The sequence below is a fragment of the Arvicanthis niloticus genome, chromosome 6, assembly GCF_011762505.2.
Source record: "Arvicanthis niloticus isolate mArvNil1 chromosome 6, mArvNil1.pat.X, whole genome shotgun sequence".
Taxonomy (NCBI): domain Eukaryota; kingdom Metazoa; phylum Chordata; class Mammalia; order Rodentia; family Muridae; genus Arvicanthis; species Arvicanthis niloticus.
The window spans coordinates 40,345,881-40,365,195 of record NC_047663.1 but is presented as its reverse complement, the minus strand read 5'-3'; the positions used below and the strand labels follow the sequence as shown (position 1 = coordinate 40,365,195).

Sequence of the window (19,315 nt, the reverse complement as noted above, 5' to 3'; positions counted from 1 at the left end):
CACATTTACCTAGTTACTCAGTGGCTGAACTCAGCTATCCCATAAGAAACCTAGGAAAGTTGGTCTTTTAGTCAGTCAATAAATGTTTCCTGGGCACTCTCTGTATTTCAGGCAAGGCACTAGGACCTGAAGGTTAAAAGGGCAAGATTCCTGCTTTCATCTTGCCTGCCTCTCCACGGTAGATGAATTGTACCTGAACATACTTAGTTGATTAAGTCTTTGATTCATCCGGATGCAGATTTTTTTAAACAACTAACTTCTCAGTTTGTATTTCTGTTTCTCCTTATGCCCCGGGTACTCTATTCTCCAAGATTCCTGGGTACCACAGTTTCCTAAATTCCAGAGAAGTGCAGGAAAGAGATTTATAAAGAAGTGAATAGTGTTATGTGTCCCAGCCATTGGTCACCAAAATCCCAAATTCATGTCCTGACTTTGCTATTTTAGAAGTCATGAATTCACCCCTCTGGGCCTCCTTGGATGCACTGTGTTAGACTCAATGATCTTTAAAGCCTCTTTGGGCTTTGATGTTTCTGTCTGTGGTTAGAAAGTCCCAGAAAATTTGAAAATAGCTGAAAACAGGGAGTAGCTAGGCTACAGCTCAAGAATAAATGGCTCTCTAGGTGGGTGAAAAGCCACTCTTCTCGGTGTTAAAACCCCATGACATCTCTCTCCAGCCTGTGCTCTTGGCTTCAGTAGGTGTGTGTTTGTGCCACACATATGTCTTTCTGGGGACAACACTTCCAGTGTCACTTAGCTGGAGACTTGCCAGTGTCACTCAACTGGAGACTTGCCTAGGGTTTGTATTTAAAATGAAAGGAGTAGAACTTGTTAGCTTCAAATGTGGATCAGCCAAAACATAAAATACTTCTTCCTGCCTCTCTTTTTTCTCTCTCACAGATTAACATTTTATTCGAGTAACATATGTTCATTACTCCAGAATGTTACAGACATGCATCATGCTGAATTGAAAGATTTTTTTTGTAATTTCTCATTGATAATTATAGTAAAAAATGGATTATATCCACCCCTCCTATTAGTTAACTTTTTATTCATAAATATATAAAAATGCATTTTAAATGTCAATGCCTAAGCAATAGTTCTTAAAGCAATAACCACCTCTGGGACCTGTGTACATCTGCCTTATTTGGGAAAAGGGTCTTTGCAGATGTGGTCGGTCAAATGAAAGATCTTAAGTTGAAAAGATTACACTGGCTTTTCCACTGGGCTGGGAATTGTAATTATATGTATCCTTCTAAGATGAATCCAGAGGGAGGCCTGACACAGAAAAAAAGGCCATGTGAAGACAAGGGGTAGGGGCCCTTGAAAACACCAGCTCTGAAGACTGTGGACACAGCCACAAGCCAAGTGATGCCAGCAGCTCCTGGGAGATGGAAGAAGGGAACAAAATTCTCCCCTTGGAGCTTCCAGGTAGAGCAGAATCCTGCTAACACCTCAGCTCCATCCTATGAAACCCACTTCAGAATTCTAACCACAGGTAAGTAGGCTGTGAAGGAGAACAAATGCAGACTGTTTGAAGCAGCCATGTTTGTGGTAGTTCCTTGCAAGAGACTGAGTATAAACATGTTGAAGGGTTAAGATAAGAAATGGAACTCCTCATTCCCATCCACACACACCACTAGTTCTGTTCCCCAGAGACGAACAATCTAAATCCCCGAGTAGTTTCTTCAAAAACCTGTCTTTCTATTTCTATTTAATGTACACATACTTATTTTAGTGACTCTCTGAGTAGGAAATTTTGTTTCAGAAGAGGACCCAAGAGATGATAGCTCAGTGGTTCCCAGCACTCACACGACTTACACTCATCTGTAACTCTAGTTCCCAGGAATCTGGCGCCCCCTTCCGACCTCCATGGGCACTGCATGCATGTGATGACCAGACTTTTATGCAGGCAAAATAGCCTTATACAAAATAAAATGAACACAAGATTTTAAACTCTCATAACTCCTATAAATACATGCATGCTTTCGCCTATGTATACATATGAACTCCTTTCTTATCATGCCTGCAACTTCCAAAATAACTGTATGGCTTTTAGTTATATCTGTAGTCATATTTTGCATTATTAATTACAATAACACAAATTGCATCCCATAGTCTTTCTGTGCAATACACTGCATTTCTATTTCCCCTTCTTATACAACCTTTTGTTTTTCCTAGAGTTGATAATCACCTCAAGTTTTTGTTTTCCCTTTGTATAAATATCACCACAACCACAAACCAAACTCACTTCCAGAAATATAAAATCTATCTATGTATCAGACATAGGGGACAATGAGGTGACCTACAACCTCCAGCTACCTTCACCTTAGAAACATTCCATAACCTCCTCAGATTTTTTTTATCTAATAAGAATAAGTTGCTTTAGGGGTTGGGGATGTAGCCCAATGGCAGAAGGCATTATATACATATACACATACACACACATGTATATATGTGTATGTGTATGTGTATGTGTATGTGTATGTGTATGTGTATGGGATGTATGTGTATATGTGTATGTATGTGTGTTTATTTATATACACACACATATACATATACACAGGTACTATATATACAAATACATACATATAAATAATATATACATACAAATACATATATAGTGCTTGTGTGTGTGTGTGTGTGTGTGTGTGTGTGTGTGTGTGTGATCTGAAGTGGCTTTACTTTTATTTTCTTCACTTTAAGCCAATCATTAAATTTCACAGTGATTTCTGGGGTGGGATAGAAGGAAGGCGTTGTTCAAACTGTTGGAAACCATGGCCTGGTTGGCCTGAGAAGGTGAAGCAGAGGAGGCTTCACTGGGGAAGCTGGAGGGGCACTGACTGCCCCACTGGCAGGTAGGTGACGTTCCGAGATCGGGAGAGCTGGTACGCAATGTCCTCAGCAGCTTCCAGCTTCCGCAGCTCAATCAGGCCATCGCCTGCTTTGGCCAGCGAGTTGGCGATCAGCTCAGCTGCCTTAGCATCACCCTCAGCAGAAATGATGGCAGCCACCTTCTGGTGCTCAGCCTTTTCCACCACAAATCTGGCTGTCTCTGCTTCCTGCTGAGCCACCTGTTTGGCTTCCACCGCCTCTGTGAATTCCTTCCCGAAGGTCAGGTGTGTCAGGGACACGTCATCCAGGATGAGCCCAAATGTTGCTGCTCGCTCTGTGAGGTCATCGCTCACTTGCCTGGAGACCAGCTCTCGTTGGGTAATCAATTCTCCAGCATCGAAGCGAGCCACCACCGACTTGAGGATCTCTGAGGTGACAGATGGCAGCACCCGCTCATCATAGTCCTGGCCGATGTTGGTGAAGATACGAGGAAGCTGGCTGGCCGCTGGCCGGAAGAGGATGCGCAGTGTGATGTTGACGTTCTGCAAATCTTTGCTACCAGTGACGACTGGTATATTCCGTGGTTGAGAGCGACAGTCAAAGATAATTGGTTTCTGTACCCAAGGGATGAGAAAGTGAGTCCCTTCCCCTACCACAATGTCCTGTACTCCATGGAATCGGTCAAAGATGACAGCTCTGTGCCCTGCATCCACGTTATATAAAGCAGAGTTCACCACGCCTCCTGCAACTGCTAAAACCAGGCCGAACTTTCCGATGGACTCAAACACTTTGGCTGCCATGATTCCTTCTGTTGCATTTACTCACACCTGCTTTCACTCACCTTCACATGAATTCTCTTGAGGGCTTTCTTAATATGTACAAAGCTCTGGGTGCAACCTTTAGCATCACAGAGGCACGAATGACATGTGCACACACGCGTGAGCTTGCGCACGCGAGCACATACACATGGAAGTGGAGAAAATCAGTTTTTAGATGTTTTTATTATATATGTATATATTATTACATATTATATATGTTATATATAATGAAAACAGACATAAAATAACATAATTATACCTTTTTATATAATATATAATTATATATAAGTACATACACTGTGTGTGTGTATAAAATATCCCTTGGCTTTGTCTCTCTTTTTCTTCATTATAGCATCTCATTAAATGAAGGTTCAATATCCCAGTCACATCTGAAGTAAAAGACACATGTTGTGGCATTCTTATTTATTTATTTATCTATCTATCTATCTATCTATCTATCTATCTATCTATCTTAGCTATGCATAGAAATTTAGGCACAGTGCTTCCCTCCCAGATTTTAAAGGCCTTTCCCCGATGTCCTCCGGCTCAGGGGACAACTATTGTTGATAACCTTAGTGCCTTTGTGATCTCTCTCTCTCTCTCTCCCTCTCTCTCTTTCTCTCTTCGTGTGTGTGTGTGTGTGTGTGTGTGTGTATGTGTGTGTGTGCGCGCGTGTGCGCGCGCGCGCGTGTGTTTATGTTTCTCTCTGGTAGTTTTTGGTATTTTGAGTTTTAATTCACTATGAAATTTCATAATGATTTTTATTTATTATGCTGGGCATAAATAGGTCCCTTAAGTCTGAATAGCTATACTATTCTGTTTTGATTTTTTTTCTGACTAGTGTTTAGATAAGATTCTCAGATTTAGATTAGACTAGATTAGACTTTTTATCCTCTGAAGTACTTTTTAGTTTATTCTCTTTTCCTGTTCTGTCCATTCTTTTATCATTGCATTTACTAACTTTAAAGATAGCTTTACAGTTATTTGCTTTATTTTTATGGGTATGAGTGTTTCTCTGTGGGTATGTGTGCACCCTATGTGTAGCTAGTGCCTGAAGAAGTCAGGAGGGGAAGTTGTTGGACTGTCTAGAACTGGAGTTATAGATGAGTGTGAGCATCTTTATGGATTCTGAGAACCAAACCCAGGCCTTCTGCAAGAGCAAGTGCTCTTAACTGCTGAGCCAAAGTCCACCACTGTGTTTCTCTCTCTCTCTCTCTCTCTCTCTCTCTCTCTCTCTCTCTCTCTCTGTGTGTGTGTGTGTGTATGCACATTTGTGTGTGTACACATGTACATGTGTGTGTGCATCTGTGCATGTGTGTGTTTGTAGAAATTTGTATTTTGACTCAGAATTTGCAAGAGAAATTTTGTTCTTTAAAAGAACAAACAATGTAATTCCCATTTCCTGGATTCAATGATTTTAGATCTCTCTCAGAATATAAATTGAATGGCTTTCCCTCCTAGTTTCCCCTCCTCTCCTTTCCATATTATCTTTGCTTTCTGTGGGTTTCTACATTCTGTCTTTCAGTTAGTGGTGTCACTCAGGTGGTTCAGTGCATGGCATCCTTTTGTATGCAGCAGCAAGACACTACATAGACAATGGGCAGCTTCCTATACATGCGCTGTGCTGTGTCTGTCCCTTGCTATACTCCCAGCAGGTGTTCCTGCAGCCAGCAAGCCAGGTTACTAAGGGAAGTTCACCTGTCTGGTTCTATAAGGGTTTTTCTCTTGTGAGTTAGCTTATCTGTTCTCCAGCCTCCTGTCAAAAGGCTCGTGGCTTTCTGTTCTCTACCAGTTTCTGGTACAGTAATCTGCACTCCCCACTCTTCCCAAGCTGTGCGTGGTGTTTTCCAATTCTGAATTCCCTTGATTCAGCTTCTCTAAAGAGCCAACCTTCCGTCTCTCACTTGGTAAAAATGGAAACTTGCTAGTTTTTGGCTAGAGGGGTTCTATTGCAGGTCTAATGGCTTCTTTTACAGAGTTCCAACCAATTGCACATTGCTTGGCTCCAACTAGACTGCCATTTGGGATGGCATTTATGGCCTCAAGTTCCAGAGCTGTTTACAGAGTTCCGGAATGCAATTGGAAGGCTTCTTGTTTATCGATCCAGCACCTTATGGAAATTTTATTTCAGTTTTCTCTGGTATGAAAGTTAAATTTTACTTATCCATTTGTTCCAAAGTTCTCTCTCTTTTTTTTTTTTCATTTCTTTCCTGGTTTTTGTCTTTGTTTTGTTGAAGATCTCTTTACACTCATGTTAGTGGGGCTTTGGATTGGAACAGAGGGAGGTATCTGATCCTTGCTGCCCATATTTTATTAGAACCCAACTGTTGTCACCTATTTTTCTAGCTCTAAAGTCACCATCCATTTGTTTGCATTGGTGGCCTCAAAACTTCTCTCCAGGTGCAGTTTGCAACTGCCACTTCTGTTGCTTATTGGATGTAGAACAGAGGAAAATCTACCTAGCCATGCTACTGTGCCCACCCCACTCCCACCTGTCTCATCTCCACAAACCTCCTTTCCCTTTTCATCCTCTTTTTCATGACTTCCCTGGCTCTTCTAACCAAACAGCCTCCTTCCCCCATGACCCAACATCCTATGTAACAATCCTTCAACCGTTTCTACCTTCCCTTCTGAGTCAAGCTAGTCATGTGCTTTAAAATGAACCTGTAATCTCCTAACTTTACCGACAATGCCCCCTTTCTTGGCCTTCTAGCTAGTGTGTCTCAGCTTTTGAAATGAGACCAAAGGACCAACTACTCCATGTGAGGTGGAAACCCACTGATGGAGAAAAACCAATTTAATTTAAATTGCATTTGATCAATTGTATTAACTAATTGTCTTTAATACTATGTAAAAGTTACAACTCAGGTCTTCTGGCTCTTCTTGATATTATCTTCAAAACACTTGTCTTAAGCTTCAACTCTCCCAGACTCTAGCCTTCATGGTCTCTAACTCAGCTGTCTTTCTTATTTCCAGTCTTCCCTCAAAGTCTTGAGTGTGAAAATGTTTTCTTTGCAACTTTAGCAGGAAGCTGAATAATATAGTTTCTCAAAGCTGCTCACATCGGAACCCCCAGAAACTGTGGGTCTATCACTTTATATAACAACATAGGTTTTGAAGATGAGGCTATGTCAATCATCTTAAAATACAGAGGAGGTCCAGGTTTAGTCAAGTAGAACCAGGAGATTGCAAAGGGACCTATCAAAGGGAGTCTGAGACATCAGCTTCAACAGCAGGAGAGAGAGTCGTAGGCCCACATATTGGAGTAATATGAAGAAGGAATCATGAGACAGTTAATGCAGAAAACAGACACATCAGCCCCTAGAGCCTCGAAGAGAAGCCAGCCCCACCAAAGCCTGGATAGTAGTAGCTCCTAGGAATTAGTTCATATCTCTAGAAGTACAAGAGAATTAATGTGTGCTGTTGTGAGCCACTGGGTCATTCATTACAACAACCATATGAAACTGGTACCACCCTGTGTGATTCTGGTTCTGCCTGCCCTCCCAAGCCTTTCCTACCTCCATCTCTAGCCATCAGGCCTCTACTGTACTCAGTAAGTGGGGAAGCCTACAGTGATGGAAGGGAGGGGGTTACAATGAGGGATGGGGGGCCCAGCACCAGTCCTTCAATCCCATTGTGTAAGACAGCCCCTGGGTCTCCTAGTCCATGCTAGTGAAGGAGGATGGGCAGAAGAGGTGAACATGGAGATCAGAGGGGAGATCAGCAGGGCACCAGGAGTCACAAGCACTTAGAAAATTCTGAAGTCTGCACCTTTGCTGGCACCCCTCCTTCTGTGTCTGGTTGGCCCTGGGTTTCGTTTGAATTCTACTGGGGTGGAGCTGCTTCTGCAGGGGAAGACTATTTCTGTACTGTCTCAGTTCCAGGAGCAGAGATCTGACCCATTCAAATCCTAGATGATCACAAAATGAATATTTTAAAATTTTCTTACAATTCTGTGTCCTAGGTGTTATTTCCCCCCTATTTCAGATTTTTAAAACAAAATAGCTCAGAAAGATAGTGTTTCATGTCTACCTAATAAGTGGTAGACCTTGAACCTGAACCCAAACCAGTGTTATGCAAATCCCAAGTTCTACCTCCTCCTTCTGCCTTCTCCCTTTTCTCTTTCCTTTTTATTTTTATTTTTCAACTAAGAGGGGCTTTGCTATAGAAACAAGTCTGGTCTGAAACTCCCCATGTAGGCCGGGCTGGAGTTGAACTTGCAACCCTCATGCCTCAATCTCTTTCCTGAATAGTGGGATTAGAGGCATATGTCACTGCACCAGACTACACCCCAACTTGTCTCTATCATTTCCTGGGATCAAGCTAACAGAAGAATTTCATTTCTTTTATGATTTGTTGTTTGTTCTTCCCAGAGAATCTCCCTATGTAGTCTAGACTAGCCTTGAATTTGGGATTCTCCAGATTCTGACTCTCGGGTTAGCCTGACTAGTTTTAAGTCAACTTGATATAAGCTAAAGACATCTGAAAGGAAAAATAACTCAATTAAAAAAAAATCTGACCTCAGACAAGCTTCTAGAGTATTTTCTTTTTTTAAAGTAAACTAATTATTTAATCAAAAAGCAAAAGAAAAATTTAAACTTTGTAACATACAGCTGGTTTAAGAGTCACACCCCAGTTTTTCAGTGCCTTCGTTTTTAGTTTTTAATTGAATGAGATTTTCATACAAGTATTACATGTTTTGCTAAAACCCACCCCATTTTCTCCCCTCCAACTTCTCCCTCATTTTTCTTTTTATTTATTTTTATTTCTTTCTCTCTCTCTCTTTTTTAAATTATCAAATCATAATTTTTACTTTTTAACCCAGGGGTTATAAACACAAAAATGCAGGATGTGGGAAAGGGATGACACAGGAGCATAGGTGTTCAGGGGGAGTACAGATATCTTTCAGAATAGGGTATCATCTGGGTAAAGGTTCAGGGGACAGGTCACTATGACTCTGCCTATGAGTATTTTCTTAATTAGTGATGGATGGGGAGGGCCCAACCCATTGTGGGCGGGGCCATTCCTGGGAAGGTGGCCCTGGGTTCTAACTTTTTTTTCCCCCTTGAGACAAATGGGAGAGCACAGAGGGCCCCCGCGTCCTCTGCAGGCGAGCGCCTTAGCCGCTGCACCACCGCCGGTTCGCTCCTGGGTTCTATAAGAAAGCAGGCTGAGCAAGGCATGAAGAGCAAGTCAGTAAGCAGGACACCTTCACGACCTCTGTACCAGCTCCTGCCTCCGGGTGCCTGATCCATTTGAGCTCTTGCCTTGGTTTTCCTCAGTGGACTGTGATTCAGGATATGTAAGCCAAATAAACTCTTTTCTCCTCAAGTTGCTTTTGGTCATGGTGTTTCACCACAAGAGACACCCTAACTTAAATATAAGTACTTGGATTACAGTCATGAACTGCCATGCTTGCCTATGCTCCACATCCAGAATTTACTGCGTTGATACCTACAAAAAGCATTGGTTTTTATTTTTGTGTATGTATGTGTTTTGTTTGTGTGAATGTATACTGTATGTGTGAGAGACCTGATATGACCAGGTATGTGCCCACTGATCATAACCTGCACAGGAATTTCTGGCTTCCATATCTGCAGGTGTACAGTTAACTCCTTCAGATACTTTGAGATTAGCTTATGTCTCATTCCTCTTCGCACTTTGAAATTAAAGTTTGAGCAGGGTCAGTCTCTCTTACAGTCTTTTTCTCTTTCTCTCTCTCCCTAGCATCTAGAGATGAATAGCAGTCTCAACAATGTTAATCTGTAGCTTCAAAAGTCTGGTTATTTTTCCCTACACACAGGTACACAGGGATTCTCTGTGTACCTCTCTCCACTCCACAGTGTGCTCTCCCCTGCCCATCTCCCCTTAGCATCTACATCTAAGTTTCCCTCCTGATACAAGGACACCAGTAACAGTCAACTTAGGATCTTCTTTAAAGTAGTATGCTGCTTCTTCGCTGATTATACTGTGGATTCTGTTTCTAAATAGCCCATTGTCCTGGGTTATAAGTAGACATGCATAGGGGATGGCAGTCTCATACAATCCAGTAAAAGCGCCTTCTACAAGGACTGATTCTGTCCCTTTTTTTTTTTTTTTTTTTTTGTAGCTCATTATTCTTCAGGTCTAGTACAGCACCAGAATGGTTGGGTTATTCATAGCGTAATGCAGGAGCCTCATGGTTGATCAGAAAAGCTGTAGAGTCACCTGATCTAAAGAAATTTAGAAGCAAAGTAGTACACACACACACACACACACACACACACACACACACCACCTTCCTTTGAGAAACATACAGCATTTCTGCTGCAAATGTGACATGGAGAAGTTCGGTGGCAAAGGTAAAGCCATTAAAAAAATGAAGTTACTGAATCTCAATTCACCCTCTCCCCCAGCCCCCCCTTTTTTTTTCTATGTACCTGAACTTGAGAACTTTCATGCTCATACTGTGTTTCTCCTGGGACAGCTGTGTCTTCTTACTTAGGAAAGGCAGGTGCAGAGGTATGTAAGAATTTCTTAGTTGGTGACTTGTTATTAGAATGTAATTATTTAATTTGGTTTTATTTACTGATGCTGTTGTGGGCAGTGCATGCATAGGCATACAGAGGCTAGAGTGGACATGAGGTATCATACTCTTCACCCTTGTTTCTTGAGAGGGGGTCTTTCACTGAGCTTGAAGCTGAAGCTCATTGATCCAATTAGTCCATTTGGCCAGTGAATTCTGGAGATCTGCCTGTGTTGTCCCCCCCGGTCCCCTCCAGTGCTGGGGATGCAGGTGCACACTACCACTCTTGAGGGATCTAAACTCCATTTCCCATGTTTACACAGTAAGGACTTCACACGGAGCCATCTCTCCAGCACCCTGGAACCTAATTGTTATCTGTGTTCCTTGGTTCTTTAGAGTGCTGTGGAACATCTCTGTTCCTTTCAACAGTACCCCTACTCTTTCAGTAACCAGTTCCGATGGACATCACCTCCTTGAAACCAAAACAACCTTGTCTCTAATGGGAGCACATCCCCCAGGAACAATAGCAGAAGAGAAGTCAGCTCAGAGCAGTGTGACACAGAGACCCTCAAGATCACCATGCCTCACCACCTTAGCCACACAGCTTCTCCAGAGCCCTAGGTAATTTGTCTCATATTCTATTTCTTGTCAGAGCCAACCTGTGTCTCCATCTCTACAGTCATCATTCTGCATCAGCCTGAATGCCTTACTTAGACTGGAGTCACAGCCTTCTAAGGCTTCTTTCTGCCTTGTTCTATTTTCTATGCATCCCCCTATAGAGACTTTGAAGATCTTTTGCAGCAGACCTGAGCATTCTCATCCTTTCTCTAAAACCTTCCATGGTGTTTCATTCCTTTAAAATAAAAACCCAGCTTTCTAAGAACTGCCAAAGTCTTGTGCAAGGAACCTTGATTTACTCTCCTTTGTTCAATTATTTGTCTCTAAACTTGGAATGTACTCACTGCCGTCAGCTCTGTCCAACTACCTCCTAAAGACAGCTTCTGGGATTACATCTCTTGGCACCAACACATACACTCAGAGTTTTCTTCTGTCTTCTTCTCTCAGGACAGTCTGTCATTTTTTCTAGGACCTTGAAGGGGAAGATGGATGTCTTCCTTTGAATTGCTAACCTGATCATGTACTTCAGTAGAACAAACACTCAGTGCAGAGAAACTTGACTCTTGCAGCATAGATGGACTGGAAATAGTTCTAGGGTATGAAGGAATGAATGCACACACACACACACACACACACACACACACACACACACAAACAGCCGAGGTGAGAACTTTTCTAAAGGAGGTCTGTGGCTCACCTTTAAATTCCTCTCAACTTAAAAACCTCTGCCAGCCATTTCCCGTGAATCATTTGGACAGATGCACTAATAATGATCATTTAGAGTGAGACTCTGGTGTCAGCGCCTCATTCACACTTCAAAAACCGTGCATTCAGAGGCGCACAAAAGGGGTGTAATTACCATTTCAGAAGAATATGTTAATTTGATGCAATGCATTACTGCTCTGACAGCTTTCAGCCCTTGCACCAACTGGTTGTAAAAAAAAAAATGCAGGAAGGAAAAATACACTTTTCTTCTTGCTTAAAATATACGAAAGTAACCAAGGGACGAGGGGGGTGGGATTAGGCTGTGAGCACAGCATGCTGACAGTGAGCTAGATGCACCTGCCCAAGTCTGTCTGGGACACTGCCAATTCACAGAGTATTGAAAGTCCATATCAAGTAGAAATAGAGAGACTGGCTTCCACTCATGGTTCTCTACTCCAGCAAGGCCTGGCTAGCTTTTCCCAGCTAGAGCTGGGGCACAGAGATTTGATTGCTAAAGTTCCTGGAACCACATACTCCATGTTCTGTCTATAGCACTTCCCTGACACCCTGGCCTCAAGGGACCCAAGAGTCCTCTCTAAGCTGGGAGAACATGAGGCTTACCTAAGCTGTGGGCGATTCCTTTCTAGGATATACACACCTGTGTTACTTTTGAGCTGATTTAATACAATACTTAAAACTAGGTGGGCCAAGGACTGGTAGGTTTTGGGGGAATATGTTTTAGTTGACAATCATGGAAGTTGAAAGTCCAAGGTGAGGTAACCTTATCAGCTCAGCTTCCAGGGATGGCCCTCCTGGTTGGACCACAATGTGGTAGACAGTATTATGGAGTCACTACACACAAGAAGGGGAGATCTCATGGCAAGTTGGGAAGCCAGAGATGCCTTGACAAAAACTCCCTTCTCATGGTTTGAATCTGAAATGTGTCCCCAAAGGCCATGTGCTGAAGGCTTGTTTGTCAGCTGGTAGCATTAATGAGATGTATTAAAACCTCTAGTAGATCACTGGGGGACTGCCCTTGTGGTAGTCCAGGTTTTTGCCTTGTCAGAGGTCAAAAGCAACGGAGCCAGGTGCCCATGGACTAAAGCCCTTGAAATAGCGAGACAAAATAAAACTTTCCTCAATCTAAGTTAGTTTTCTCAGTGATTTTTTTTTCAGTGACAAAAAGTGATTAGTAGTACACTTCCTAAGAGAATTAACCAGGTCCCCTAAGAGAGAGCTCTATCAATACCTCCAGATAGTGATATCTCCAATGTCACTTCCCACCAGTCTCCACCTCTTACAGAGCAGCCACCTTTCACATTGTCACCCTAGAGAAGAGACTTCTAACCCATGAATCCCTGCAGGACACACTCACCCTTAGCGGCAAGTCATTCTCCTACTTCAAGGAGACCCTGTAGGAATGAGATAGAATAGTCAAGATAAAATGCTTGGCTTAGTAAAGATGCTTAACAAATGGTGCATCTTCCAGTTATTATCTCATTATCCTATATTATCATCTCATTATCCTATATTATAATCTCGTTATCATCTCATTATCCTAGGGAGTAAGCTGATTACAAGTAATTATTCAAGGGAGTGATAAAGTGACCTAAGTCGTAAGAAGCCACTTGGAGCACGGAGACTGCACCTTCATTATTTCAGGGGTAGGAGAGGATCATCTATTTGTGCAGAGGACATTCTGCTCACAGTGTTTTCCAGGATTCTAGGTGAGGAACAGAGGTGCTCAGGAGATGAAGCCCACTCCCCTCAGCTGCCAGGCACGGGGTGGTTCAGAAGTGTGAAAAGATGTTCTTGCAGTAGACGTCTCCTCCCCAGCACCAAAAGTTTCAGGGTGGATCCTAGTCTACTTCCTGAAAGGAGCTAAGATAGGGGGATGATAGTGTCTTAGAAGGAACCAAGTAGAAATGTTCATAATAACAGAATTCTATGCTGACTCTCATCATGATCACTCAGAGAGAAAGGGAAACCAGAGCCCTGGAACTCGTGTCTACTCTACGGGGTGTGAGCAATGGAAGAAGATGGAGTTAAGAGAGAAGACTGGGGTCTGCTTATCAAATGCAGCACCCTGGGCCAGTTCCCCTCCTCTCTCGTCTGTAGAGGCCTTTGTTGCTACAACAAAGGAGGAGTCAGAGGGTGTGCCAGATGGCAAGAGAGACCAGCCAAGGCCAGGAGCAGGAATGCCCATGCATGCCACCAGCAACCCATGACATCTATTACTGAGATCCCAGTCACCATTAAAAACATAGAGGGAGATTTTTATTCAATAATGGTACAAGGCACGTCAGTTGTCAATCTGGCAGAGAAGCCTCAGTGATCACAAAGGCCAGAGCCTAGCCTACCTAGAAAAACCAGGGGTGAGCTCCGTCTGCTGAGCTTTATTGGGAGAGACTCCATGAAATGTTGATGAGGAGTGGACTGGAAACCAGACTCTGGTTTTTTGACATGGTTGGAGTAACCCATATAGAGTGATAGATAAGTCCTTCTGCTTTCAGTGTGCAAACTGAAGTATTAGGAACAAAAGATGTCATTTTCAGGGGAAGCGGTCATGGCAGATGGCAAAGAAAATGGACCAGAGAGTCTTCAATGACCAGGATCCCAAGGGACAGCCTGATGAAGCAGGTCCCAAATTGTCAAGGGAGGCATTACATTGAGGGGTGGCCCAAGCGTGCCAGTAAGTTCCACAGTGGTGAGCCATCCCAGCCAAGCAGCTGCAGAGAGCTCCCTCCTGCAGGTTACAAGGAAGTGTCCTTTCGTAAGATGCCTGCTCCACATCTGCCAGGAGCTTGTTGTAACATGCTGGCTTGGTTAGAACCAGACATTTCACTGCCAACCGGCTTGAAAACTGTCATAATAAATGCACGTGTTCACAGTGTGAGCAGTGGGAGAGGTGGCCTCGTGCCGGGGCAGAGGCAAGTGGGGTTTGAGGCCTTCAGCAAATGCTTTGAAATTGCCGTTAGTAGGGAGCTGCCGTAAGACACCAAATCCCGAGTTGGGACAGATATGAGCAAGAAGATGGACTTTCCATAGAAGCTCAAGGCTGGGCTGATTGGGCTCCATTTAGTTGCTGGTTGGAGTCCAGTCTGCAAACTGGTCCCTTCAAAGGAATTCTGCCACACAGCCAGCAGGCGTGTGCATCATTCAATTAAGCCAAAAGAGACATTTAAAAAGAAAATAGTTGCTTGGACTTGTTTGCAGTATTCTGTAAAGAATCTGGAGAGAGAAAACAGAAGCTCCAGGGGCAGAATTAATAAAAGCATGAGGAGGTGCTGAGTTCTCTTTGATGCCAGCAAACCTGTTTACTCAGCAACAATCAATTTCTATGGCCTCTCTGTAGCTCCCAAAGCCTTTAATATCTACTACTTCGTTTCATTCATAGAATACGTCTCTCAGAAAGGCAGAGTGAGTGTGATCCTTATTTTTCAAATGAAGAAGTGATGAGGTAGTTTTACGTAGCCAATGCCAAATGTTTAGTGGTTCAAAAACAAGAGCTCAGTGACCTGCGCCAAGTTCCAGGCTTTAGTAATAATGTAAGCAACGGGGCACAGGTAAGTGCTGAAAATCAGCCTTTTGACAGAAAGCAGAACAAAGAAACCCAATGAGTGGACAAAAATGAAAAATCATCACTCTGGTGAAATGACCCAGTCGGTTAGGTCGACCCCATCGAGGACAGCATGGGGTGCAGCAGCATGTCAGTAAACAACCAGTGCAAAGCCACATGGGAGTGGTGCCCAGAGTAAATCAAAATGAAGTGGAGAGAAAGGCGGTCGCAGGGTAGCACACAGAGATGGACCCCTATCCGTCATTATGCAGAAGAGACAGCACATGCGTTAGAGCCGAGGTCTGAGCTAGTCAACTGGCAGAATGGGGACCCTGCTATTCCATCCATTGCTTACCTAGCCCAGCTGTTAAATGGAGCAAATGCTGTCTACTTCAGTAATTCGTGTGAAACATGATGTGCATTTTGCTGGAAAATATTGAAAATGCAATAAAGCAAATATGTGACTGACCTGCTCCTGAGAACTTGGTCATTGGCATTGTACAGCCCAACCATTTCTCAACACTCCCATAATGCTGCCTGGGGCTCAGGAGCAGAGAGGTGCAGAAAACTGACTGTTCAACCACTATGCACCTGGCCTCACTCTGCAGTTGCTGTTTCCTGAATTCATTCATTTACTCATTCATCCATTCATTCATTCATTCATTCACTCAGTCATTCATTCACTCACTCACTCAGTCATTCATGAATTCATTCATTCAGCAGTTGGGGTATTTGATTTCACACATGGTCCCACTTGCTACAATAGGCATCACTAATGCTCAAAGGGATTCCAGCTCTTTCCCCAGACACATTCCTTTTGAAGCTGGGTTTCACCGGTTGCCTTGCTTTGGACAGTGAAATATGAGTAGAGGTGATAAATGTGACTTCTGGACAAAATAACTTAGTGGCCTCTGCTCAATTCCCAGCACTCTCTTCTTTTGTCATGGTAGACCTCAGAGCCATTGTTTGTGGTATAGCATGGCAGGTAGAGGCTTGCCCCTGTCAGTGACGTCCTTGAGCAATGAACACAACTTCTTGGTAGTTCACGTGAGACATAGAACACAGGCGAGAAAAAAGCCTTTGATTTTACGAACACTGATATTTCGGGTCTATTTGTTAGTGTGCCATACTCACACTTAGCTGAAACCCACTCTGTTTTTCATTTATTTAGCAAGCCTTTTAAAGTGATTCAGAAAATATGATATTTTTTAGAGGCTAGGAGATGATAAGAACAAAATGGACCTTGATTGTGTTTTCACAGAGATAAAATCAATTGGGAAGTGGGGTACAGACAGATATGTGTCACATATGTGTAAACACATATCTGTTTGTGTGTATCTTACATATATGCTTTAGGGAAAAATAAAGCCAGTTAAGAGGCTTGGGGAAGACATTCTGTATGCAGTGAGCAGAGAACTCTCTTTGAGAAGTTGACAATTGGCCCAGATATTTGGATGGAGTAGAGACACCAGCTACCCGGAGAATCTTCCTCAGAGCAAAGAGAGATCACCAAGGTCTAAGGTCGCCTAAGACTGTGTGCAGCAGCTGTGGCAGGTACACCAGTGTGGCTGGGTCCAAGCAAGAATGAAGAAGTCACAGTCAAGGGTCGTGGCAGAGAAAAGAATAAAGCCAGAACCCCCATGGAAGCACTCGGCATATATGGAGAATACAGTAAAAACAAGTCAGTAAGAAAAGGGAATTAAATTTCCAAAAACAGGTGAAAGATTTGAAGAGGCAATTTGCAAAAAACAAAACAGATACTTAAATTACCAATAAACCAATACACTGCTCAGATCCTATTATTCCCAAGGAAAATGAGATTTGAAACCAAATAAGGCAACACTGTACATTCCAAGAATGACTAAAAAGCCTGGAAAATACCAAGTGTTTGGGTGAACCTGACACAATCACAACTCTCACCTTGTATGGGAGAAAAAACACACTAGCACACACCGTGGTAATCCCGATAAATCGATCAGCCAGAGACTCCATTCCTAGCCATGTGCCCAAGGGGGAAATGCGCATAGCCCAAAGCTACACACAGGAGGAATGTCCTCCCACAGAAAGCACAGAAATCAAACATGCTTTGTTTCCACAACAGAAACCTCACTGCATCAAGAAGGATGGACATCAACATAAGAAGGCAAGCCCCCCAAACTAAGTAGAATGGTTGTTTACCTCGAAAAACACATTAGTCTCCAAACTTAAGATCTGTGTATTCACTGCATAAATCTTGAAGTCTGTTGTGAGGAAGGAAGGGGGAGGTGGGTGGGATAGAGGAAAGGAGGAAGTTGAGAGAACTAGTTTGTCAAATTAGAGAGAGGAGGGGGAACTTCTGTTCTCATTCTGAAAATCGGAAGAGCTTTTGGGACAGTCTCAGGGCTGGGCTGTGAGGAGACTGAGCTCTGAGAAGGACAGTGGTAGGATCCAAGTGGCTTGAGTATAAACAGAATGGCTGGAGGTGTTGAAGTGACCTCTTCTAGTAGGTGAAAGGGCAGAGGTCAGATTCTGGATGAACTGCTGCAGTTCTGGAAGGCAGGATTGATGAGGGTGGGTCCTAGCAGAAGGGGTCGAACCAAAGTCTAACATTGGCCAAAGGCAGCTACTAATTACTGGGATGGAAGAGGACCAAAGGAGGGGCAGCCTGGGAGTGAGAGGACCAAGAATTTCATTTTAAATATAATTTTGAGGTACCAACTTATGAAATATCAAACTGAGTAATTGAATTTGGACTAATAAGTGGCAAATATCCCATAATCCGACACACACACTACCATATACATTAGCACACATATGGATATACACACATCATATACACTCACATACATAGATGCTCTCTCTGTCTCTCTGTCTTTCTGTGTCTCTCTCATTGGCTTAAATAAAACATGGACCTCTCCCCTTCATCTGATTCTTTAATGAAACACATATTTCTTTTTTTCTTCAATTGACATATAATAGTTCCATACTTATGCATGCAATGATCAGAATGCAGAGGCTGGCACAATCATTTCCTCCTACATCCATCACCTCTGCGTGTTGGGAAACATTCAAACTCCTCCTTACCCACTATTTTGAAATACACAGTAATTGTTTTCAACTAACAATCTTGTGCTGATGTTCTGCACTACAGAACATTACACATCATCCTCCTACCCTGCAGCATCGCATGAAAAAGCAAATCTTAAAGGTTCCTTGAATCTGTTTCACCTGCCATGCTGCTCCCGGCGTCGTTGGATTGAGCATGCGTGCTGCTAGCTTGGAAAATAGCCAGATTTGAAAGGCAGATTGGCTTTCTTAGCTTGTAAGGGCACTTTTCCTGGATTCTCTCGGTGCACAAGTGTCACTTGGGCTGGCACAACATGGGCCACCCTCCTGCGAGCCCTCACTGACACCCCTGTGGCTCTGCTACACAGTCACTTAGGACCGGGCACTGGGCCAGGCCTGCAGTACTCGCCTGTCAGGACAGATAACCTCTGCGCCCTGTGTTGAATAAACACTTCGTTAGGGAGCCTCCGCGGATAAGCGGAGGAGGGGAAAATGTCACTTTGGTAAAGGCCTCAATTAAAGAGAAGAAAAGGCTTAGTGACAACATTAAATATTGCAGTTTCAGACTATTAGGAGCTGTCATACAGGGCGGTAGAGTCACCCAGGCCTGATTTTCCATTCCAGCTTTGCCACTTGCAAGCTGCTGTGATCTTTCAGATTTTGATTGTTATTTTTGAGCATTTTGCTTCTGTGTTTGTCAGTTGACCTGGGAATAGGATAGGATCGTGGGTTCCGGGTTACAACGAACATCTTGAAAATCCTTTCTTTGCGTTTCCTCCTACCTAAGCGCACAGAAATGTAACTGCATCACAGTAATATCAAGAAGTCATTTTTGCTCTTTGATTTTTACTGTTACTTCCTTAGCTTGGGACCATGACAAGTCTACTGAGTGTCTACTGAGGCACACCAGCAGCCCAGGCTTCTGCTCTGGTTCTGCACTGTCCCCGGGCAGCCACATGAGGGCAGCACCTCTTTAGGTTGCAACTTGCAAGCTCAGGGAACCGGCCAAGGTCTATTCCTTAAACAAGGGCTCCCACAGAGGGCTGTGCAGCCACAACTAAGGGGCCTCTTCTGTGGGCCCTTCCAGGCTGAAAAAAGACTGATCCTGTAATTTATCTTATCTACATTAGCTTTTATACTCGGGACAAAGGGCTAACTGAGATGCCTATTCACATATCAAAACACTGCCACTACCTGAGACATCCTGGCTGGCACACCCGGCCTTCTTTTCTA

At 43.3% G+C, this 19,315-nt stretch overlaps 1 protein-coding gene and 1 pseudogene across 2 annotated transcripts in view; both read right to left on the bottom strand.

Annotated features, from left to right (window-relative positions):
* Asic2 (acid sensing ion channel subunit 2) overlaps positions 1–19,315 on the bottom strand; it is a 1,035,978-nt gene that overhangs the window by 654,854 nt on the left and 361,809 nt on the right. The gene's annotated exons all lie outside the window — the stretch shown is intronic.
* On the bottom strand, positions 1,309–3,709 carry LOC117710724 (prohibitin 1 pseudogene; annotated as a pseudogene). The gene has a single exon (XR_013110762.1). The product of XR_013110762.1 is annotated as a prohibitin 1 pseudogene (transcript).